General features: G+C 41.8%; 1 protein-coding gene across 1 annotated transcript in view; it reads left to right on the top strand.

The window, feature by feature from the left end:
* The first annotated feature begins 770 nt into the window (after positions 1-770).
* The window catches only part of foxp1b (forkhead box P1b), a 325147-nt gene continuing 308920 nt past the window's right edge, over positions 771-16997 (top strand). Inside the window, exons 1-2 of the mRNA XM_072684908.1 lie at positions 771-886; positions 14497-14575. The gene's annotated coding sequence lies outside the window, so the exon portion shown is untranslated. The remainder of the gene's footprint in view (positions 887-14496; positions 14576-16997) is intronic.

Raw genomic sequence — 16997 nt, 5'->3', positions numbered from 1 at the left:
CATCCCTATCACCATCCCCATCCCCATCCCTATGCCCATCCCCATCCCCAATCTCCTCACCCACATTAGGGCTGTCCTGAACTTTCCCCATCCCCATCCCCATCCCCTCCCTATCCCTATCCCCATCCCCATCCCCATCCCCGTCCCTATCACCATCCCCTCCCCATCCCCATCCCTATCACCATCCCTATCACCATCCCCATCCCCATCCCTATCCCCATCCCTATCACCATCCCCATCCCCTCCCTATCCCCATCCCCTCCCTATCCCCATCCCCATCCCCATCCTCCTTCCACTGGATGGTACCTGGTTAGCTATCTAGTAGTAGTAAGACAATTAGCTAGCCCAACCTGGCGCACTCAAGACCACTTTCCCCCAAACCGAGGCTCAGCCTGGTGGGGTTCAAACTGTCTCCTGGTAGAAGCAGACACGGGTGAAGAGTGGCGAACGTCACGGCGCATAAAACTCGCTAATTATGTTTTTATTAGCGTCAAAATGAGCCTCGTTTACCCAGCAGGTGGATGTGACGTCACGTGGACTTGGGACGTCGAAAAATAACAACAACAATCTAAATCCGCGGCGCGCGCTCTCTCTCTCTCTCTCTCTCTCTCTCTCTCTCTCTCTCTCGCGCTCTCTCTCTCTCTCTCTCGTTGTCTTTCAAGGCATGCAAAAAGTGTAAAACCGTCCGGAGAAGAATCGCGGGGAGAGAAAAGGTGGCGAGGAGGTGCGGAGACTGGCTACCCTCCCTCGGATCGGTGCTTTCCGCCAGCGCCACGCGGCTGCCGCTGGAGTGAGTTAGTCCCTCCGGGCGGAGTGATACTGCCAGTGTTTACAGCTCCGCGTGCCGACAGTTGATTATTACTACTACTACGCGTCCTGTACTGCGGTAAGTTCAATAAGCTCTCCTGTTTTCTCTCTCTCTCTCTTACACACACACACACACACACACACACACACACTCTTACACGCGCGTGCATTTGTCTCGCCTGGTCGTTTCTTCGTGAACGCCTACTTCTGATTTGCTCTCGCGCTGCTTCTAACGAGGTAAACAAGTACGTAAACAAACAAACAATCACATGCAGAAGCGGGGCGATTGCTTAAGCTTAGAGCAACGAGCAGGAACCCACCCAGGAGTCATGCTGACTGCTGACTGCTGACTTTTCTGGAAGTTATTAGCTAGCACGGCTGCTAACAAAGTTGTGTTACTTTATAATAAGCATTGCAGGCATTGCAACTCGCTTCCACGCGCGCTGCCTTGCAGCAGGAGCAGCAGCAGCAGCAGCAGTTGCACGTGTAACGTGTAGCGCTTAGCTACGTAACGCTGGCCTGGAGCAGCAGCAGCAGCAGCAGCAGCAGCAGGAGGAGGGTAGAAGTATGGACTCATGTCATACACACACACACACACACACACACACACATGTCAGCACGCTGTGCAACTTTGCAACTTTGCATTCATGTTTTAGTGTGCTGAGATTTCACTTGGACCCCCCCACCCCACCCCAAATACCCCCCCCCCACACCACCACCAGAGCTGCAGGGCTAGGGGGGCTTTTCCACACGTGCTCCCTCAGTCAGAAAACACTGCTGATGGCCAGCGTCTCTGGGGGGTTAGGATCTGTCCTGTAGGCTCTTGAGCAAGTTTGCAGCAGTTTTTTGGTGCAGAAGCAGCAGCAGTGTGGAAACACACACACACACACACACACACACACACATACATACATACACTTACACACCCTCCAGAAGAGAGGCTCTCAGAGTTCAGCAGTGTGTCCCAACCATGAGTTGGGTTTTCGACATGAGTGTATCTCTTGTTTTTTTAACAATTGCATTTTTAAGAACTGCAATGCAATTACATTAGTGCGCCTTCTTTAACTAAATGCACGGAATATATTGAATTAATATATTGAGGCTGGATAATTAATGTAGGTCCACTTTTTTACATGCATGTGTGTGTAAAAGTTGCATGCATGTGTGTATGGTGGGTTTTCTAGGGAATATGCATTTATGCAAATTCAGAAAAAAAAAAGTTTGCATGGATGCATATTAATATTAGTTGGCTTGTTTGATGTATAAAATATGTAGAATATTGTAAATACTGTGTTGCAGTGCTTTGCATGGTGTATATGCAGATACGTCCAGTTAGACAGGACTAACGACACTGTTTGCAGTGGACCAGTGTTCTTTTCACACTCACAATATCCACGATATGCAAAAAAAGAAAAAGCCTCTGCTAGGGCTGGGCGATATGGTGAAATATTATATTTATGATATTTAAAGACATTTTTATGCAACTGACACGCAGATAAAATGCACCAGTAGCAGCAGATCTACGGTGATGTTTATTAAAAATGTGCAGTGTCCTCAAAATGCTTAGAAAAGGCATAGGCAAAGTTTAGCACAGTCTGATAAGAGGGTATCTGTCTCTAGGGCTGGGCGATATGGTAAAAATATTACCACAACATGAACACAGTAATTAGTAATTCAGAACGTGCTGCTCGTCATCCAGTTAAACAGGAGTAATTACATTGTAATTAGTGTGTTAGGGCTGATATTGATATTTATCATGGTATTTTTTTTTTTGACATGCAAAGAGATTTACAGTGATTTCTAGTCAAAGTGTGTGATATCCATGGTGTCCACAATATGCTCAGGAAAGGCATTTACGGTGTGCAAAATCACACAGATAAAATGCACCCTCTGCTATTCCAATAATGCCCCATACATAATACAGTCATTTTATATATATTAATATATTTAATATTTTGCTGCTTTACATCCAGGTAAACTGCACTAATTGCACTGTTTGGAATGAATGGTGCAGTTGCTCAGTGTTCCTTAAGCAGTGAAGATATTCATAATAACATAATTTATATATACTGCTCCTGTATACACTGTGTATCAGTCTGTCTATCTGTTAGGGCTGGGCGATATGGTAAAAATATTACATCACCATATTTTAAGACATTTTAATGATGCATAATATTTCTTGCAATATTTTGACACTCAGAAGAAGTGCAGCCGGAGCAGCAGATACTCTCCCACTGCAGTGATTTCAGTATTTCAATATTTAATATTTGCTGCACTCAATCCTTTTAAACAATTTATCGCAATTATATTTAGACTAGAGCTGGGTGATATAACGATATTTTATCGTATCGTGATAAATTTGCTTATGCTGATAATAATAAGCTTTTCTATGCATATGGAGGAGACTGTTAGTGCTTTATTAAATAAATAAACATCTACTGATCAGCTGCAGGTTTCTAACATTACTGACAGTGTAATTAGACTGGGTTCATTAGATGTAGAGCAGCAGATGTTATAGAGTATAAATCACTGTATTCAGTATAGTGGTTTATAAGAATCTGTAGCTACTGACGTTTTTAGTGTATCGTGATAAATATTGTGTCTTTAAATATCGTGATGTAGTATTTTTACCGTATCGCCCAGCCCTACTGTCCTGTCCCATCTACCTACCTGCCTATCTAGCCTATACCGATAGCCCAGTACCCCAGTTTCAGAAAGACGTACAATTGTATTACTGTTTTGATATTGACCCACCCTTTATTTTATGATGTACGCTGTCCGTTTTAAGGCAGCAGTGCTGTGCGACCGCATTAACACCTTGGCTTAGAGGAGAGCTCAGTCCTTTGGGTTAGTCATTGTCTGAAAGAAGAGGAAGGAGTGAGAAACTTTTTTTTTTTCTGCAGGAGAAGTAAACAGCCCTCAACAAGCGAACCTTGACAACCCAGATTAAGGAAAACACTGGAGATCAAACAGTGCTGCTGCGGCCGTTGTCATGAGTTGCTCGAGAGAGAGAGAGAGAGAGAGAGCGCGAGTGAGAGAGGGAGGGAGGGAGTGAGTGTGCGAGAGTGTGTTTGAACAGGCACTGGGGTTTGTGTGCTCACTTATGCAGAAACGGACCTCAGCAAACGGAGCCTGACCCAGGTTTAAAAGCTCAGGGAGCAACTTTTTTTTTTCTTGGCTCCTCCTCGTCCTCTCAGCACGTCCCCCCACACTTAACCCGGGGTGTGTTTCAATCCCGTGGGTGGCGTTCGTTCGTCTGTCCGTCCCGGACCGTCCCGTCGTCCCGCGCCACTGATGGGGAGCCGTACAGGGAGCTGCATGTGACCGACTGTAGTGAACATAAAGGTGAAACTGAGGCCTGTGAATAATAATGGAGTGCTGGGCCGGTTGTGTGTGTGTGTGTGTGTGTGTGTGTGTGTGTGTGTGTGAGAGAGAGAGAGAGAGAGAGAGAGAGTGATGGCAGGGCTGTAGAGGTTGTTGTGTGTGTCCTCCTGTCTCCTGCAGCGTTTGCGGGCAGCTGTTGTGTCTCCGTGCCGTGTCCCCTCCACACTGGGCTGCCCATGCTGTGCAGAGCAGCCATCGGTCAGACACTGGACGACTTCAGGTGCGGACGGACACTGGCTCCTGTTTCCATGGTAACTCTGGACGCCAGCTGTTTGTCAGAGACCACCCTTACCCCCCCCAAGTGTGTAGTTTTTTTTTATTTTGCTTTGCTGACCATCTTCAAGCGATGGGTATAAATATATGTAGGGATATATATATATTATTATATTTTTTATTGGTTCTTTAAATAACCATATTCCATAGTTTTTGAGTGTGTATTTAGGAATCGTGGCCTAAGCAGATATCCAATAATTTTCCAATAATTGTTTATATATATTTTCTTATAATAAAAACTAAACAGAACTGCCTTTATCTTTAACCCTTTTATGACTTTTCTACTATATAATATCAGCACTGTCACACACAACTATTATTACCAAATAGTGACATAATGTCATATCATAACCGTTGTTCTTTTTATTGTGTCCAAATTTCATAATGAAAGGACCAATAGAAATGCTCCAAAATGACTTGGAATAACATTTAGACAATATGGACAAAAGTATTGGGACACCTACTCATTCATTGTTTCTTCTGAAATCATTATTATTTAGTATTAATAAAGAGCTGATCCTGCTTTTGTTGGACTAACTGTCTCCACTGTCCAGAGAAGAAGACTTTCTACTAGAGAATTGCTGTGAGGATTTGATTGCATTCAGTCGCAAGAGCGTTAGTGAGGTCAGGATGTTGGATGATGATCACCACCCCACCTCATCATCCTCAACTCCCCAACTCATCCCATTCAAAAGTACTGGATGGAGCTCCACCACCATCATTCCAGAGAACACAGTTCTTCTTCCACTGCTCCACAGCTTCTCAATGCTGGGGGGCTTTATACCCCTCTACTAGCCCACGCCTGGCATAATTAGGCAGCATGGTGCAGCCAATAGGTTCATCATGTTGATCTGCTCCTGCAGAGGGTCCTGTTCTGTTGACAATAATAGTTATAAGTCAAAATAACTAACACAAACCTCTCTCTCTTTTCTTTTGAGCTTTTTATGGATCACAAAAATTATTAATAATCAACACTATCTTCAGTTTTACTGTTTTAGTGTAATTATGAAAGCTTCCTGTTCTCAGTGCTGGTCTGAAAAAATGCATTTGGCTTAATGACTTAATGAATAAAAAATACATCATTTTGAACAGGACTAGGACCCCCCTCCCTCTGTCCTGTGGTCACTCTGTGCCAGCTCTCCGAGTCTATATCCTGATCTGTGAGCTGCGGCTCATCCTCTGTGTCTCACTATTGGAGTGCAGAGCCAGACTGATTGGATTAGTGGGCGGATTAGAGGTCGGAATGGTGTGATTGTCACAAGTCTCTTTGTGCCAGCTGCAGCGCTGACAGCTGAGTTGGGATCAGCCCACTGGATCGGTTTCCCCCTCCGATCCCTGGCCCCTAGGCACCAAGAGCTGCTCGTCTAGCCGCTGCGGAGGATCCTGAAGCAGGGCGTTCTCCGTCCTCTTTCTGGAAGTCTTGAGGGCTCCACTGTCCTGCTGTTTGGCTTCTAAAGCTCCTCTCTGATTGAGCGGCCTGTTTTAGCCTGGTTAGGAAACTGTCGATAAAAACGAGGCGTTGTGTTTTTTTTTTTTTTTCTGTCCGCAAGAAGTTTCAGCCTGTAGCCTGTGTGGGCTGTGCTGCTGCTTGGATGTTCCAAGCTTCTCTTTTTTGCTTTCCGTATTGACACAGTTTCTCGTATCTTGCCACAAATATCCTGCAAACATGGAGAAATTCAGGGCCTCCCACACCTGTGTGCCCCACCTGGCTAATGCTGTATATATGTCCATTTTTTTTTTTTTTTTTTTTAGATTTTTCCACACTATCAGCACTGTGGGTTGGGTGTAGTTAACCCAGTACTTCTCAGATAAAGAGGTGGCACGTTCCAGATAAGTGTTTTAAGCTAAACTCCTTTTTAAACCTGACCTCTACATACTGCATTGAGTCAGTCAGAAAATATCGATATATCGAAGTATCGCGATATTATGTTGGAGGAGGTAGGTTTCATTCAGTATTGAGCTGTGGAGCAGTGGAGGAGAGAGCAGTGTTCTCTGGAAGGATGGATGGTACGCCATCCAATGCTTTTGGGATGAGTTAGGGAGTTTTCCACCCCGATTGAGCTAAAAGACGCCTGTGCCGGCCAACAACGCTTAAGAGTGATGAGGGGACAGAGAGCGCCAGCTGACCATTTGCCAGTTGCGCTCTCTCTGACTCTGGCTGCTGATGGCAGAGTAACATGGGTCAGGATTTGTTATTTATACTATGACAGTTTTCCTATAATTAGAAATATTAGAAATATATTGAGGTTTTAATATAACCACAATATATGAGCTACCACACCATGTGGGAGACTGGGGTTCGATTCCCAGTCTGGGTGACTGTGCTGCGCTACACCAATAAGAGTCCTTGGGCAAGACTCCTAACACTACATTGGCCCACCTTTGTAATACCAGTAACCTTGTACGTTGCTCTGGATAAGGGCGTCAGCTAAATGCCATAAATGTAAAATGTAAATATTGTCTAGCTTCCAGTATCACGATATATCGTGACATACTGAATCGTAACCCCTGTATCCTGATAATTAGTTAGTCAGTTACCATGGACAATGACTTTGACACTTTTCCAGTAGAGGTAAAAACCATTACAATTTACATTTACATTGAAGGCCTTTAGCAGACGCTTATCTCCAGAGCGATTTACAGAAGTGCTTCTCTGTTCGCTCAGGAAATACCCTTAGCTAGTTTGTATTGGCTAGAATCCAGAGATCCCTCTAAGCTTAGATACTACTAAATACAGAAGTCAGTACGGACACCACAATACTCGGTGCTACTCCTAATTGACATATAAACACTCTCACGATAGACACCAATGGTAAAAATGGCAGAGGCTGAAGCAGGTTTCTAAATTTGAAGTTTACTGTTGATTTCTTGGATCACACCAAAAGCTTTTATCTGCATTTTTGACGGTTTCACTTTTTGACATAATGTGAATATGGCAGTTGTTCTTTACATTGTGTCAGGATTTCATGATCAGTGGACCGATAGCAATGCCACGAAATGATCTGGAACGAAATTAAACTTCCACCAACCTGGATCCAACTACTTGCTGTTCGGTATGGGTTGGCGTTGAAACCTGCAGGATGGCATAGAGCTGTGGAGCAGTGGTACTCTGCTCTCTGGAAAGATGAATGGAACTCCATCCAATACTTTTAAGTGGAGTATAGCTGTTGGGGATGAGGTGGGGTGGTTATCATCCAACATCCTGACCTCAGTTACAATCCTGTTGCTGAACGCATTGAAATCCTCACAGCGATGCTCCTCCACAATCTAGTAGAAAGCCTTCTTCCCTGGACAGTAGAGACAGTTACCCCAACAGAAGCAGAATACACTCTGAAGGAACAATAAATGAGTGTCTCAGGTGTCCCAATACTTTTGTCCATATATCTACAGCATGTGTATATCCCATTGTTTTTCATTTTTTTTAACTGTGTACTGTGAATGGGCCACCATCTGTGGTGGATTGATGAGTGGCATTTCGATGAATGAGCTACTTAGTAAAATAATATGAGGAGTTGTTGAAATTTTACATTTGAAACTCTGCATTTGGAAGACTTCTGGAGGAAATAATGCTTAAGCGGGTGTCCCAATACTTTTGTCCATATAATTAATCCAGTGTACTTTAATGCAATGGCATTTTAAATAGGCTACTGCTACTAATACTACTATTAATGAACAAAAACATTATTTGTACAAACATTTAGAAGTAATAATAATATACATTAGATCCAAATATCGAGACCTGTGTGTCGCGTAAGTGTCGTGAATATATTGTGATGTAGTATTTTTGTCATATCGCATATATCATGTATTTTAAAACACAGGTATTTTCCCATGAAACAGCCGAACTATCTCACTAACACACTCACTCAGACGTCTCTTTAGGCCTTTCTCGCCCTGTCCCACATTTATTACTCTTTCTCCGAAGCCAGAGGAAACCTCCTCACCCCTTCCTCTGGAGTGATCTGGAGACAGAGCTCCACCCAGACAAGAGATTTAACCCGGCGTGGCTCCGCCGCTCCATCACCCCGTATTGCTGGCGAACTTGCTCTGCTTTGATCAGAGGGCGGGGGGGTGGAGGTGGTGCGTCGCTCCGGTGTTGGTGATATTGCAGCGGGTGGAAAAAGCCATCACAGTGAGGAGATCTTAGCCCCATCTTCTGTGAGGATGTTGGAGAAAGGGTGGTGAAGATGCTAATGTTGTTGACTGGGTGATTAATGTGCGTTTTGTCTCCGGCTTTGAGTTGTTTTGTCCCTGCTGTGTGTGTGTGTGTGTGTGTGTGTGTGTGTGTGTGTGTATGAATGAGTGTGTGAAAGGCATGTGTGTTAAGTACCCTCTCTGGGAATAATGTTTTTTTCCTCCACCCTCTCAATAGCAATGTGGCCACAATTAGAACACATTTAATTAGGAAAGCGGTTTGTGTATTAATGACCTTATCAGCGCATGTATGTTAATTAGTATTTCGAATAGATGCTCCTTTTTCCCGAAATTGAATCTTAGGCCGAATTCAAAGGATTCCGAACCGATGGAACTTTTCTTTGATGTTGGTTTGTTGTACGTGCGTATATCGTATTAGGCGTTGAACATAAAACGGGCCTGCTTGCTGTTTTGAACCCTGATGAAATCGGGGTGGTCTTAATTGACTGGTTGTTGCTTGTTTATTTGATATATGTATGGGCTTATCAGAGGAATGGTAATGGGGAGCTGTAATTACCTTAGGCTCACTGATCCAGCAACAAGTTTGCATCTATCGGAAAGTAAACTAATCAGACTCATTGATCTCGGCACCTCGCTTTTAAGAGAGAGGCTTGTATGAAATGTGCTGCCGACACTTTTTACCCAAACGCACTTACAATAGACGCCGCCGGGCAGGCGCTGGAGCAGGTTTGTGAGTTTCGGGTTTTCTAAGGTCAAGAAACTCGCTTGTCACTTCAAAACCTCGAATCTTGCAGTTGTGCTTTATACTGTATCAGATTTGAATGATGAATGCACCAATAGAAATGCTCAAAAGGATTACATTAACTTCCTTTTTTTGGTCCTGTAATTTTGCTGTTTTAGAGATGCAAGGGTTCGGCATGATGGTGAGAATAATTAGTCCTGTGTACTTGGATGTAGTCATTTTATATATACTACTAATAATAATAATAATGATAATTAATAATAATGTTTAATGAGGTGTAATTAAATCGTTTGACATTGGCTGCCATTGAAAGTGAGTGCATGACAGCTACAATAATTAGTCCTGTGTAAAAAAATTAAAAAGTAAGAATATATTAATACATTTAAAAAATAAATGACATTAATAATACACAAACATAAAGTAAATAATTATAATAATAGAATATTTAATGAATTTCTGCTTTGGCTTCCATTAAAGGTTCTGAAGATTGTTTCTTATTCTGTTAACATTTTAGAGATACAAGGTTTTTTTTTGCATGATGACAACAATAATTAATCCTGTGCTACTTTATTTTTAAAATAAAATAAAAAAAAATAATTAAATAATATACAGAAACAAAAGTACAAAAGTAGTAGAAATAATATCAATAACTAATAATTGTTATTTATATTTTTAATAAGTGTAATAAAATCTTTTTACATGGATTTCCATTGAAAGGGAGGATTTTTTCTGACAGTAATAATAATTAGTCCTGTCATATATAGAAATATTTAAGAAATAATAAATAAATAAACAAATAAGTCAATGCAATGTTTAATGGCCTGAAATTAAAAGATTTTTTGTTATTCTATTAAAGTTGAAAAGGTTAAAAAGGTTGAAAGTAAAGTTTTCCGTAAGTGACATCGGAGCTGCCATCTCACAGACTTTGGATTCAACTCTAATCCACCTGATTTAACCAGTTTCTGCCTTCAGACCTTCTTGATGGGTTGAATGGGGTGTGTTTTGGTTAGATTTGGGTTGGTGGAGGATGCTTGGAGGCTGTTCTCGCTGTTCTGAACTCTGATAAACTGTTAATATTGGTAATAATTAATAAACTGCTTGTTGCTTGTTAAATTGATATACGGCAATTTCAGGCACCTAATCCCATTATTTAAACCCCGTCTCTCAGCAGTGAGAGGGTTCTACTGTAGAAGCTCCAGATCTCACCAGAACAGATAAAGCAGCTGAACATAAATCCAGTAAAAAGGAGAAACAAGAGCTTCTCATTCTGAAGAAAGAAAGTAGTGAGATCTTGTCGGTGAGCTAGTCTGAAGAACAGAGCTCGGTTCCTCCAGGGTTCTCCTGGACGCCCCCCAGTCCAGCCAGCACAGCGTGGAGGATGTGTTCAACTCCATCAGCAGCAGCAGCAGCAGCTCACCTGATTTACCATCATTAAGCCCTGATTTACCACCAAACCAGGTGTTGATCTGAGGAGAACTCTAAATAACACTAGACTCCATTAGAGAGGAGAACTTTGGAGATGTTCTAGTGATGAACACAGTGATGGAGAACCACCTCCACCACCTCCACTTTCTGTAGGAGTGATATTATTAGTGTTTATTCTAATATCAGTGATTTACACTGAGCAGCCATAACATTAGCACCACTGACAGGTGGCGTCCAGCAAGTGAACAGGCAGTTCTTGAAAGTAATGGACAGGAAAAATGGACAAGCGTTAGAATCTGAGACACTTCGACACTTTGACAAGAACCAAACTGTGATCGGGTCGGAACATCTCTAAAACATCAGGCAGGTCCTGTGGGTTTACTGGTTTACTGGTATGCGGTGGCCAGTACCTACAGGACAATCGGTGAACTGATGACTGGGTCATCAATTCTCATGGAGGCTCCACCTCACAACTTGTAGAACTTTAAGGATCTGCTGCTATCGTTAGTCTTGGAGTCAGAGACCACAGCAGGACGCCTTCAGAGGTCTTGTGGAGTCTCGAATGCCTCGAATGGTCAGAGTATTAGGCCGGTGGTGCTAATGCTTTGGCTGATTGATTTGGGATTATCAGTGAGTACTAATGAGGAGATTACTTTGTAATTACCTTAGGCGCACTGATCTATTGGAAAGTAAACTAATCAGACTTATTGATCTTGGCAGCAGTGCTTTGGAGAGAAGATCTTGCGTGAAACCTTCTGCTCATGAGTTTCCAGAGGGAGCGTAAACATTTCTTTCCTCGTAACCGCTGGCTGTTCTCCTCCACAATCTGCCATCCAGGTGGTTTAGGTCTTCGGCACCGCCAGCTGCCCCCGGAGCGATTCGGACTGTTTACCGGGGTGCCATGACAACCGGACTTCCAGTGGGGAAAATAGCCGGGGATGTCATAATTATTTACATGCTTTAATACAGTGCGTTCGCTCACCGCCGCTGCAGGTGTTGCTACCCTGGCTCTCCTCATCAGACTGACGAATAGCTGTGCTGAGATCATCCTCAGCTCTTCAGCAGCCTCTCACTGAGAGCGCTGTGTTATTGTTGCCTTCCTTATTTCAGTGTCTGTGGTGAGCGAGTGCAGATCTTTCGACTTGATTGTTTGTGATTCTGAGCGCTCACGAGTTTAATATAGCCTTTTCCTGCCATGCCTGTTTTCATAAACAAGGTGTCATATCAGGTGTTTTTCTCTTAATTAGCTCACTATTTTTAGCCTTTTGTACGCCGTGAACTTCACTGGCTGACTGTGTTTTGATCAGGTCTCTTGCACGGACTAATATCTGGTTTAGAAAACAAAATCTGATGAGACAATCTTTTAGAAGATGCAGTGCAGTGCAGCCAAATCATCACTTTATTAAGTTTAAAACGGAACATTTCAGACCCGGGTGAAGGCTTTGTTAGAAATCCGGCCTACGGGAGGCAGATTCAGGAGTCAGGAGACTGGATCTTCAGTGTTCATGAGTTTATTGATACACATAGAGATGTACAACTCGATCGATCACGGTCAGTCTAGGTTGATTAGGGGTCTTTTGGGAGGGCCTTATATACATTGGGAACTGTGGGAGGGGAAAGGTTGATGAAGAGGATGTTTAAGGAGGGGGGTGAAGGTGAGGGCACTGGGAGTATCAACATTAGAGGGGGTTTGATGGTTATCACACAACAGATGGTTATCGGTATAAACACTCTGTTGTTGTCAGCTTTTGAGGGTTATTTGAAATACCACATAGTGACCACTTCAAGCCGGCAGACAAAGGGACGATAGCCATTTGCTAAGTTGAAACCACATGAAAGTAATGTTAGATAGGGCCATATTTCTCTGAGCTTTTATCATGCATCAAACCACAATCACAGTTATAATAAAAGTTCAATTTAAATGTATTTACCGTAACATATAATAATTATAATGGATGGAGGGATGGATTTAGGGATGCACCAATAGTAATTCTGAGCAAATGGCAAGATCCGGTATTTTTCATGTGCATATCTATGGATGGAGTTGCATAAACATTTGTAAAATGCAAAAAATCTGGACGAAACTTACCTGGAACAACATTACGGAGAAATATATTGATTATTTCTGTAGGGTTATAAATGTTTTTAGTCTGTGATTTGCATGTATTGTGATATAGTATTTTTTTACCATATCGCCCAGCCCAAGCAAAAGCATTGTCATAATATACACTGTACCTATTGCATACAGAAGTATGACAGCAGCAGTACATGTAATGAAGGTAAGGTATCTTTTAGGGCTGGACAATATGGGAAAAATATGATACACAATATTTATGACGATACATATAATCATAGACTAAAAACATTGGTAGCTACAGATTCTTATAAACTACTATTCAGATCCTCTCCCGTACTGAATACAGTGATTTATACTCTGGGTTATCTAATTAAACCAGTCAAATTACACTGTTAGTAATGATAGAAACCTGCAGCTGATCAGTAGATGTTTATTAAGCACTAACAGTCTTAGTGTTATCACAATAACCAAATTTATCACGATACGATAAAATATCATCATATTGCCTAGCTCTAGTGTCTTTATCTGTATAGTTATAGAGTATAGTTCCATTATGGTGTGTGTGTGTGTGTGTGTGTGCGTGTGCGTGTGTGTGTGTGTGTATTGGACAGAGTTTAACCAGTCAACCAGAGTAATGGTAAGGGGCAGTGTGCTGATGCCGCTGTTCAGAACCCTGTTGGCTCATGGATAGAAACTGTTATGAGTCTAGTTGTCCTGGACTTCACACTGCTGTAGCGTCTGCTTCTGCTGTTACGTCAAGTGTGGGGGGGGCGGACGTAGCACAACACCTTCAGATGGGTCTCCTCCTCCCCAATAGCTTAGTGTTGAGCTCCAATGGTCTTGCCTCAGCGGCAGCTTGAACAGAAGCAGAAGCTTCCTATAATTCTGAGAAAGCACATGCTAGCCTTCACCCTCCTGGCACCTGTAGCATCATGTGGTTGGGGGAGTCCCTGCTACTGTGTGGGAACTGGTGATGACTAAATTGAGGAGAAACTTGAGATTTTACTAAGTCTATCGTAAACGATATAGACAGACGGAGAGGGCTTAGACATCTCACCGGACCCTGCAGATGTGTAAGCCCTCTCCGTCTTCATCTGCAGAGCACAGATCCGTGTGAGGAACGCTCTCGTGAATTTCTGGACATTGTTCTAAAAGCATTTTCATGTTTTGAGTGTAAACGTGTAATGCTCGACCTTCTAAAGTGTCGACTAATGAATTCCTCAATGCAGAGCGGACCGCAGAGTTTGAAAAAACGAGAGAATCAATCGCTGATTTAATATCTCAGGGTGCTGGACTGGGACTTTTGAGAGCGTTTCGGTGTACTTGATTGTTTATGATGATTGAAAGGATCATTTCAGGGATTTCAGGTCTCGATTCGCAGCTAGACGCTTGACGGGTTTCTGTGGAGTCTTCTCGGGTGTTTAGGCCGTTGGCCCCTTCAGTGCAAATTAAACCCGACTTAATATGAGTTGGTTGATTAGCACAATTAGCTCTCGTTAAACAATGAGGCTGTGATTCAATCAGCCTTAATTGCTTGTGTGCACGCAGGAAGCTTTCGCTAAGCTCATGAAGTGACATTAGAAAGTGATTCAATCTTGGTAACGTTCTAATGAGAATATCTCCGCTGTTTCAGAGTCTTCAGGGAGAGGCTGGGGAAGGCGTGGTCCAGCTTGATCGTCTACATTTACACCTGAGAGCCCCTTTCCCAACAGGTAAACAAGGTTGTCCATCATCTCTGCTGGCGACTGCAGCCGAGCCTCATTTCGATGAGCGAGTTCATGACAGCAGTTATGGCTCGTTCCCTCTTTAGTGGAATCACTATGCACTTCACAGGTGTGTTTATTTTTTCTGCGTCCATTTCTGCGGCGCCTCGCTGCATCAGAATGACTCAGAACACGCTGGCAAAAGTGGAAGTGACAGAAATGGAATATCTTACACTGGCCGAACGTGAACATTTAGATGGAGGTACAAGAAAATGGGTTCTACCATAGTTATAGAACTCCAAGGGCGTCATGCAGATGTTTAGGAGTGGGCAGAATTGTGAATAATATTAACTTTATTTATATAATAACATCAGAAAGCCAATGTACTTAAAATAGTTCAAGAACATTAGATAAAAAAGAAGAAAAAACGTATTAATAGAACTAGTTAAAAAAGCAATTAATAAGAAAATAATAATTATTATTTATTAATAAGTAATAGTTCATTAAAAAACAGTTAATAAGAAAAAATATAAATGATTACTTCTTAAGTAATATTTTGTATAAAAAGCAGTTAAGAAAATAATAATAATTACTTATTAATAGATAATAGTTTGTTAAAAGAGCAGTTAATATGGAAATAATAATAATGACCTATTAATAAGTAATAGTTTGATTAAAAAGCAGTTAATAAGAAAATAATAATTAGTTATTAATAAGTTATAGTTTGTTACAAAACAGTCATATGAAAGTAATTATAATGACTTATTAATAATGAACATTTTGTTTAAAAAGCAGTTAATAAGATAATTATTATTATTATTATTAATAAGTATTAGCTTGTTTAAAAAGCAGTTCATAAGAAAATAATAATTATTATTAATAAGTAGTAGTTTGTTTAAAAAGCAGTTCATAAGAAAATAATAATAATTATTATTATTAATAAGTATTAGTTTGTTTAAAAAGCAGTTCATAAGAAAATAATAATTATTATTAATAAGTAGTAGTTTATTTACAAAGCAGTTCATAAGAAAATAATAATTACTTATTAATAAGTAAGTTTGTTAAAACAGTAATTAATAAGAAAATTATAATAAATACTTAAATAAGTAATAGTTTGGTAGAAAAGCAGTTAATATGAACATAATTACTAATTAAAAAGTAATATTTTTAATAAAGCAATTGACAATAAAACAATAATGATTACTTATTGATAAGTAATCATTAAAAATAGTTAATGTGACAATAATATAATTACTCATATAACTACTAAAATATTGCAATCATTTTATTTTAAGAGTTTATTTCACTGAAATAAATAGGAACAGAGTAATCAAAAAGGAGCAAGAAGAAAGTGAAAATATGACTGTGAAACTATTGTTTTCACGTGTTAGAATTTTGTTTTCTAAGATATAATAATTTAAAAGAATATATACGGATCAGAGTGAGGCTGGTTTAAATCCCAGGTCTTGCAGGCTGCCATCAGCAGCCGGAGCCGGAGAGGCCACAGTTGGCCTCGCTCTTTCCGGGTGGGAAGTATTCTCTCTCTCTCTCTCTCTCTCTCTCTCTCTCTCTCTCTCTCTACAACAGTTCCCTGTGATGCTGGCCAGGCTTCTGCTAGCCGATACATCAGAGCTGGGTACCTGGGGCTTTCTTCCGAGCGTGTTGGTAGCCCGGTGATGTCACATTGGTGGCAGTTTTAGAAAAGAGGCGGTGGCAGGTTCCTCTGTGTCCCTGTTTCTGAGATTTTACAGTATTTGTGTTTCTGTTTGAGCCTATAAAAGCACAGTAGACACTGGCCTGTATCAGAATCTCCTGTATCCTCAGGTATTGTGATATGACAGTTTCACCATATCGCCCCGCCCCTACAGTAGTTCACTGAGAGTTCAGACACTTTCTCAACAGTATTTAGGGCGTGTTGGTTTTCTGCCCGTTTAGCTGCCCTTCCTCATTTCTACTCCAGTTGACTGTGTCGCGTGCAGCAGAGCACACCAGGCATGAATGACACACCACGGCTACGCAGCCACAGTGCTCAGTGTTGTAGCGTTCAGCGCTTGTTTACTGCTGGCTGCGGGTCTGTGGTGTAAAGAGATCAAAGCTTATTAAAGCAAGCCTTTAGGAAGTGCTTTAATGTGTTTCGGGCCCCGGCCTGGCGCGATGTGGCCGACAGCAGCAGCCCAAATAACCAAATTACTTAGTCATGGCTTTTTAACGGGCACCACGGTAAATGGATGTTAAGCAAATGATGCAATTTATCCCCCAACCACCGCCCCCCCAACCCCCCAATCCCCCATCCCCATCCCGTCCCTTGCCAGGCTGGGCTGTCGCGGGACTCGTGCCAGCCTTAAATAAGTGGTACCCAGATGGCATTCGCCTGCCGCCCACTTGGTTACAGCATCTTCCCGGGAGTAGCTCCGCCGCCACCAACGAGCGA

The sequence above is a fragment of the Salminus brasiliensis genome, chromosome 7, assembly GCF_030463535.1.
Source record: "Salminus brasiliensis chromosome 7, fSalBra1.hap2, whole genome shotgun sequence".
NCBI classification, from domain to species: Eukaryota; Metazoa; Chordata; class Actinopteri; order Characiformes; family Bryconidae; genus Salminus; species Salminus brasiliensis.
This window is presented reverse-complemented; position numbering and strand designations above follow the sequence as displayed.